Consider the following 7,710-nt stretch of genomic DNA (forward strand, 5'->3'; position numbering starts at 1 on the left):
CCTCTGTGGAGGGAAATGCATGTAAATAAATGTCAGGACCCAACTGACACAGAGGTGCTTTTATTCCCATGCCTGCAATCCTACGTAACAGGCAGCAGCAGGACTAATATACAGCAGCTACATGGACCCACAACCCTCATGTCATGCTGCTTCTCCTGCCTATTACTGATTCTCTGTTTTCCCTCAGGAGGTTGGATCCTAATGGACAATATCTAGTATAGGTATATATGGTACAGTCCTCTCACAGAGATGTGAAAGCACTAGTTACGCTTTGAGAGTGGAGGAAATGAGGGACCAATAGACTGGCCCAGGTAACCTTATGGTCTATAATGCCTTTAGGTCAACCACTCAAATGTTGGGGAATTGCAGAGAGTAGCTGAATGGACATCACAAGAGGGTCTTCTCCCCGTTATGTAAGCCACTGTTATCTCTGTAAAGCCTCACTCACCTTTTGTATTCACACACACACACCAGTGGAGGCTGGTGACATGAATAATTGAGGAGGATGGGAGTCCCACGGTATAGGCGCGGAATGCACGGAGACGACAAAGTTTTTCAAAAATGGTCAAAGACTAAATATTATAACCTAAAGTATTTAATAAAAACAGGTATAGTACAATATTATGGGGAATAGGAATGAGAGGGCTACTTACACAGTGTTAGAAAGGGATCATAGAAGTGATTTAATGAGGGTATGAGGTGAGGTGTTCAGAGGCTTGACCAGTGCAGGACAGGATTTGACTGAGAAGAGAAAAAGCAATAACACAACAGACTACAGAGTTAGACAAAAGAGCTAACAATGAGTTAGTCCAAGCAAGGAGTAAAATCATTGACGTGTAATGTGATTGCGTTTACGTATGTGATTGACTCTACATACAGTACTCACAGTGCTTGGAGGGGAAACATTCAATGTGCCAGTGGACGAGCGGGCAGATGAGACGTGGCTTCAGTTAATGTCAGGAGAAAGTTGACAATGGTAGTGGAGTGAAATAGTCATCACTTCTTAATCTGGGATTTAGCCGTAAATACAAATAGCAGATACATTCCATCGCAGCTGCGCCAAGCTCTGATCATCCACATACCTGACGATAACTGCAAGCAGACTGGTGGCACCATAACTCACTGCTCTGGGACCTTTTCCTAATATGTTAATTATCTGGAATGAATCAATCATTTTGGATGATAAAACTATCCAGCCTAGCCAGCCAATTTTGAATATAAGCTAAATTCCATAACATTCACATTTTCTCCTGACACACAAATGGACTATAAATACATAATGTTACCAATTAGTTTAACCTGACCAGATGGACAGGGAGCATAGGCTGTGTGCAGCTGCTCTTATCAGTACACAGTTGATCAGACTGAAAATATTCTAGTTTTCATCCCATACAGCATCCCATGTCAGATTTCAAATTCCACCTGTCTTTGTGCTTGTCTCCACCCCCTCCAGTTGTTGCCCATCTTCCCCATTATCCCCAGTGTATGTATACATGTGTTCTCTGTTTGTCTGTTGCCAGTTCATTTGTCAAGCTTACCAGCAGTTTTCCACTTGCTCCTGTCTTTGTCTAGTTCTCCCGGTTTTGACCAACCTGCCTACCCTGAGCCTGCCTGCCATTCTGTACCTTGACACATCACACTGGATTATTGATCTCTACCTGCCCTGATCCTGAGATTACCTGCCGTTCTGTACCTTTGGACTCTGATCTGGATAACCAACTTCTGCCTGTCCTTGACCTGTCGTTTTGCTGCCCCCTGATCTAGTAATACATGTTTGTTACTTCGACACTGTCTGCATCTGGGTCTTCCACAAAACATGAACTGGCCATGACTGACCAAGCATAATTGGACCAACTCCGCAAAACCATCACTGGAAGGCACAAGAAGTTGCTTCGTGGTCTTATGGAAGGGTTCCAAACCTTGGAATAATCTAAACACCGAGCATTTAACCTTTTTGGGATAGGGGCAGCATTTTCACTTTTGGATGAATAGCGTGCCCAAAGTGAACTGCCTCCTACTCTGCCCCAGATGCTAATATATGCATATCATTACTAGTATTGGATAGAAAACACTGACATTTCTAAAACTGTTTGAATGATGTCTGTGAGTATAACAGAACTCATATGGCAGACGAAACCCGGAGAAAAATCCAACCAGGAAGTGGGACATTGAGGTTTGTAGTTTTTCAAAGCTACCGAATACACATTGAGATATGGATGGAGTTGCACTTCCCGGGGCTTCCACTAGATGTCATCTGTCTTTAGAAACAGGTTTGAGGATTCTACTATAAAGGAGGGGCTCATGAGACCTCTTTGAGTCAGTGGTCTGGCAGAGAGCCTCGGTCTCATGACGGGCGCTCCCGACAGAGTTACCTCTCGTTCCAGTGCTTTTCTGAAGACAAAGGAATTCTCCGGTTGGAACATTATTGATGTTTTATGTTAAAAACATCCGAACGATTGATTCCATACATTGTTTGACATGTTTCTAAAGGACTGTAACGGAACCTTTCAAGTTTTTGTCTGGATGAAGTGCCTGCGCCTCATGAAGATGGATTACTGGGCTGAACACGATAACAACAAGTGGCTATTTGGCCATAAATTACGGACTTTATGGATTTTTATGGAACAAATCAGTCATTTATTGTCGACCAGGGATTCCTTGGAGGGCCTTCTGATGAATATCAAAGGTAAGTGAATATATATGGTGTTGTTTCTAACATTGTTGATTCCAAAATGGCGGATATTCCTCTCTGACACAGCCTTCTCCTTAATGCAACCGTTATCTTTAATTCTGTGAAAAACACTTGTATCTATTGGGTAACATGATATCCTATGAGTGTCATCTGATGAAGATCATTAAAAGTTAGTGATTGATTTGATCTATATTTCTGCTTTTTGTGTCTCCTATCTTTGGCTGGAAAAATGGCTGTGTTTTTTCGACTTGGCTATGACCTAACAATCATATGTGGTGCTTTCACTGCAAAGCATTTTTGAAATCGGACATGATGGGTAGATTAACAAGATGTTTGTCTTTCATTTGCTGTATTGGACTTGTTAATGTGTGAAAGTTACATATTTCCCCAAAATATGTTTTAATTTCGCACGCTGCCTTTTCTGCAGAATGTTGTCTGGCTGTTCAACATGTTCCTGCGCAACGTTTCAGAAGAAGTAAAGTACGAGCTTTCAGCCCAGGAACTACAGACAAATGTTGACTCGCACATCGCCTTGACCAGTCGGATCGATGGGCGAGTACGGGAACGAAGGAAGGAGGGGAGATTCGATTTCACTCGCCAGCCCAATGAGTGCACCTCGCCTGCGAGGAATCTCAGAAGTCCCGGACGGCTCCGTTGCCAAGAGAAACCGAGGCTACCCAACTTCCCCCGAGAGTCTCCGAAATCTGTCAATTCATCTGTTCCCGAGCGTATGCAACTAGGCAGAGCTAGGCTGTCTCCAGCTGAACAGCTATAACAGTGGTTTGCGTAAGTATTCACCCCCTTTGGCATTACACCCCTATTTTGTTGCCTTACAAGCCTGGAATTAAAATGGAGGGTTAATATAATTTTCTTTAAACAACATGCCTACCACTTTGAAGACGCAAAATATTTTCTATTGTGAAGCAAACAACAAATAAAACAAAAAAACAGAACTTGAGCGTGTATAACTATTCACCCCTCCCCCCCCCAAAGTCAATACTTTGTATAGCCTCCTTTTGTAGCAATTACAGCTGCAAGTCTCTTGGGGTATGTCTCTATATGCTTGGCACATATAGCCACTGGGATTTTTGTACATTCTTCAAGGCAAAACTGCTCCAGCTCCTTCAAGTTGGATGAGTTCTGTGGAGTATACAGCTTAAAGTGGTCCTATGGACAGATACTCCAATCTCCACTGTGGAGCTTTGCAGCACCTTCAGGGTTATCTTTGGTCTCTTTGTTGCCTCTGATTAATGCCCTCCTTGCCTGTTACGTTAGTTTTAGTGTGCGGCCCTCTCTTGGCAGGTTTGTTGTGGGGCCATATTCTTTCCATTTCCACAACGGATTTAATGGTGCTCTGTGGGATGTTCAAAGTTTCTGCATTTTTTTTTATAACCCAACCCTGATCTGTACTTTTCCACAACTTTGTCCCTGACCTGTTTGGAGAGCTCCTTGGTCTTCATGGTGCCGCTTGCTTGGAGGTGCCCCTTGCTTAGTGTTGTTGCAGACGCTGGGGCCATTCAGAACCGATGTATATATACTGAGATCATGTGACACTTTGATTGCACACAGGTGGAATTTAACTAATTATGTGACTTCTGAAGGTAATTGGTTTTACCGGATCTTATTTAGAGGCTTCATAGCAAAGGGGGTGAATACATATGCACACACCACTTTTCTATTTTAAGATTCCTATAATTTTTTCGTGTGTCTTTTACAAGAAATCCAAATAAAAATAAAATGTAAATTACAAGTTGTAATGCAACAAAATAGGAAAAATACCAAGGGAGATGAATACTTTTGCAAGGCACTGTATTTCTGTGGAAGGGGGTGAGGTGTAAGAGCCTCCTAGGTTTTGTATTGAAGTCAATATAGCCAGAGGAGGATGGAAGCTAGCTGTCCCCCATCTACACCATAGTGCTACCCCATACAGTGCTGTTGAAGTTACTGTTCATTGTAAAACTGTATATTTTAATCAGTTATTTGGTGTCATGAATATATTTAGTATAGTTTTATATAAAAAGGATAACTTTAATGTTTCACAATTTTTCTTTTCATGAAATTTAGCTGAGGAGGATGGTCCTCTTACTCCTCTGAGGAGCCTACACTGACACACACACACACACAACCCTCCCTCTCCAATACCTCTCTCAGCAGGGGAGATCTCTACCCGTGCACTTGTCATGCTCATTCTTTCAGCAGCTTTCCACAGGTAGCCTTGAATGCCACTCCTCTCTCTTCTTACACACACACACACACACACACACACACACACACACACACACACACACACACACACACACACACACACACACACACACACACACACACACACACACACACACACACACACACACACACACACACACACACACACACACACACACACACACACACACACACACACACACCTTGACAGCACAAGCCAGACTTGCTGCATCCCATCTGTGGATACGGTACCTCGCCAGGACAGACAGCACTATTCTTTCTCTTGCTTTCTCAGTTGTACATCACTAGAAACACCTGCGACACACGGAGACATAGCAAGCCTTCATGTGCACAGTATGGTGTCTCCTTTAAAGGGCCTGGCAGTCACAATGAATGTGCACCCTGTAATTATGGTGAGTGAAAGCAGCTGTGGGGTGAGTATGCATGCAGTTAGAACTGATTGGGTGCTGGAGCAGAATAATTAATGAAAGATAGGGAAAGAGAGACAGGGAGGGGTGGGGAGTGGAGAATAAGAAAGTGAAGGAGTGAATGTATCAATACCACTAGACCCAGAATCAAATGAGCTCCTCTGTTGAGCCATCTGAAACGTCCATTGGACAGGCCAACCATCAGTCAGACTTCATCTCAATATCTGCAGAGGGAAAGAAGAAAGGGGGTCTCAGGTCTTGCTGAATTCATCAGGGAAAATGCTTTGGTAGAAAAATTATAGTATTGGGTAATGCGGACAATCAAAATAACAATTGGGTCACCTGTTTCACCAAAGCTTACACTTTCAATAATGTATCAAGTTAACCTGTTGCTTAGACAGCACACACAAATGACTGGCAGAGCTGTTCAGAGATGGTGGCATATTCATTGGGGATGCTAAGGTAGCTGATATGACTACTGTATTGCAGTAGTATGCTGTAGCTCTAGCACTGCAAATCAAAACCCACTTTAGAGCAGCTGAAATAGTTTATATGTTTGATTAGGTCAAATCATGCAGGAACATTATTTCAAACAAATGCCCAGCCTCACCATGTCTCAGAGATGGACTCCCAGACTCCCATGAGGCCAGGGACCTACAGACTTTCATTATATACAGTGGCGGCCATGGCCTCATATTTCACATAATCTGCACTCTCTTGTGTCTCTTAGCTGTAATGAGCAGTGGCCTGTTGCCACCCGCACAATATGGCCGCCCGCCTGAGTGATTGGCCCATTTATTCCCTGGATGTGTATCGATTTCGCTCCGTCTTGGGGCCCATTTTTTGAACGCATCCTTTTAATCGTACTCGCCCATGTCACATCTCCAAACGGCTGGGATCCACAGGCTGTGTTTACTCAATTATGATATTTTCTCCAATAGTTGGTCTTTTGACCAACCACATCAGATCTTTTCCAGAGCAGATCTGATTGGTCAAAAGACCAATTTGTGAAAAAATATCAGAATTGAGCTGCCTGTATAAATGCAGCCATAATGGTAAACATTGTAAGCCCCTTACTCTCCCAGCTTTTCCCTCCTATGTTATGTGCAGGGAACCTACCAAAATTGGAGCAGGGCTATTACAAATTACAGACCTCTACATGCTTTGTAAGTAGGAAAACCTGCAAAATTACATATGTGGTGATTTTGGTCCACTGGACCCGAGGGTAATACAAGTGTGGAAACGTGTGTTTATAGGTGAAATCATGTAAAAAATTAAACAAAGGTTTGCTGTGTGCCCTCACTTTTTGTTCCTCCTCCCTGGGTCTGCTGTTTCAACATAGGTTATTGGTGCTGTCTGTCTCCCTGCCTGTCTGCCTGTCTCCCATTTGTGTGTGAAACTACACAATGTCATTACAATACATTATTTTGATACATTATACATAAAATAAAAAATAAAAAAAGTATTTTCCCACACTCTTCCCCAGCCAGGTGTAAATTGGCACAACAAATAAATAGCTTTGCACGTGTGGCTCCATACCACAATCAATCAGAACTTTTTTTGCAAAGAGAGAAGCTAGTGTGGAAGGAGCATCTTCCACTTTGGAAGATTAAAAATTCTCAGTATATTAAGATCATGTCTCTGTCAATTCGGAGTCTGACAATAAGTTGGAAGAAGAGGATGAAATTGACCCTCAGCCAACCCCAGGACCATCCCGTCAGCAGCCAGCTCCAGGACTAGCCGTCAGTAACCAGCTCATCAGCAGCCTGCAGGAGGAAAAATATGGATGTCAAAAATAGTGAAATTGAATGGTCTTCTTGCCCAAGGAATGAACCATCCTGCATGGCTGCCAATGTGATAAGGATGCAACCAGGGCTGACACGTATGGCGGTTACTCATATGCAAGACGGCTTCTTTTGAACTGTTCTTCCTAGACACCATCCAGAAAATCATTCTGCACTGATTTGGAGAGGAGGTGTGTTTTTGGAGAGAGATGGAAGGATATGAACCAAACTCATTTACATACATACTTAGGGAGTCTTACCCTTTATGGTGTTTTCAGATCCAATGGTTTTCAGATCCCTGTACGAGTCAGAAACTGTCAGAGAACTTTTCCGTGCAACAATGTCTCTGGAGAACTTTCATATTATTTCCAGGATTATCCGCTTCAATAACCAAGACACCAGACCAGCTCAGTGGCAGAGAGTGGCAGAGAGTGGAGGACAGAGGAGCCTCTTAAAGAAGAAGTTACAGGTCTGTGAGAGCCAGAAATCTTGCTTGTTTGTAGGTGACCAAATACTTATTTTCCACCATATTTTGCAAATAAATTCATTTAAAAAATCCTACAATGTGATTTTCTGGATTTTTTTTCTCATTTTGTCTGTA

This window comes from Oncorhynchus gorbuscha, linkage group LG02, assembly GCF_021184085.1.
Source record: "Oncorhynchus gorbuscha isolate QuinsamMale2020 ecotype Even-year linkage group LG02, OgorEven_v1.0, whole genome shotgun sequence".
Lineage (NCBI taxonomy): Eukaryota > Metazoa > Chordata > Actinopteri > Salmoniformes > Salmonidae > Oncorhynchus > Oncorhynchus gorbuscha.